This window comes from Brassica oleracea, chromosome C4 (assembly GCF_000695525.1).
Source record: "Brassica oleracea var. oleracea cultivar TO1000 chromosome C4, BOL, whole genome shotgun sequence".
NCBI classification, from domain to species: Eukaryota; Viridiplantae; Streptophyta; class Magnoliopsida; order Brassicales; family Brassicaceae; genus Brassica; species Brassica oleracea.
Window position 1 is genome coordinate 42688741 of NC_027751.1, and position 904 is coordinate 42689644.

A 904-nucleotide genomic window follows, 5' to 3' on the forward strand; every position below is an offset into this window, starting at 1 on the left:
AATTTTGATCTGTTCTACCTTGTTCTGTAATTTTTTTACACTTTTACACATGTAATAACTCTAAAAATGACATTTCATAAACTATTCAATCTATAATTTTAAAATTTAAATTTAAAAACAAATCTACATATAACAATGATTATAATTATATGTAAAAATTTTAAATTTAATAAGCAACAGTTATATGTAGATTTTGTTGTAATTAGATAGTTTAGAAACTGAATATTTCTGTGTTTATTAATGAATCATAGAGGTTCCTTATATAAGGATTACAAGATAAAGATAAAAGGAAAAAGTACAAATCATAATCCAACAGGAAATAGGAAAACTACTAAAACATAGAAAAGAAAAACATCTTAAGTTTTAAGTCGGCTAGATCATTGGCCGACTCTTTCTCCTCCTTACGGCCGCGGTTGGGCTTGATGTGGCCGACGGACTTTCTTCTCTTGTCTTGGTTAATGGCAATCCACTCCATGATTTATAACACTCCCCCTTGGATGCCATAACCATACAGGTTCTGTAGTACGCTTCATGTTGCCTCATTAAAACCTTATCAGGAAAACCCAGTGGGACAAAACCATGATGAAGGAAAAAGAGTACAACACGCACTACTCCCCCTGATGTGAACCTCAGTGTAGGTTCTACATTCTACGCATCTTGGTGCGTGATATTTCCTGTATGTATAGGATGAGAGTAATCGGCCAGTTTTATTACTGAACCGTAATTAGACCACTTCGACTTTTTAGGTCGTTTCTCCGATGTGAAGTTGGGGGTTGAACAGGTATGAAAAGATGAAAGCGAGTGAGGATATTATGGGGAGAAGAACTGTCGCTGGCAAGGTTGTTAATTAAAGCTACGGTACTGCTAAACACCAACAGTCCATAGTCTAGACGTGATTGTCTAT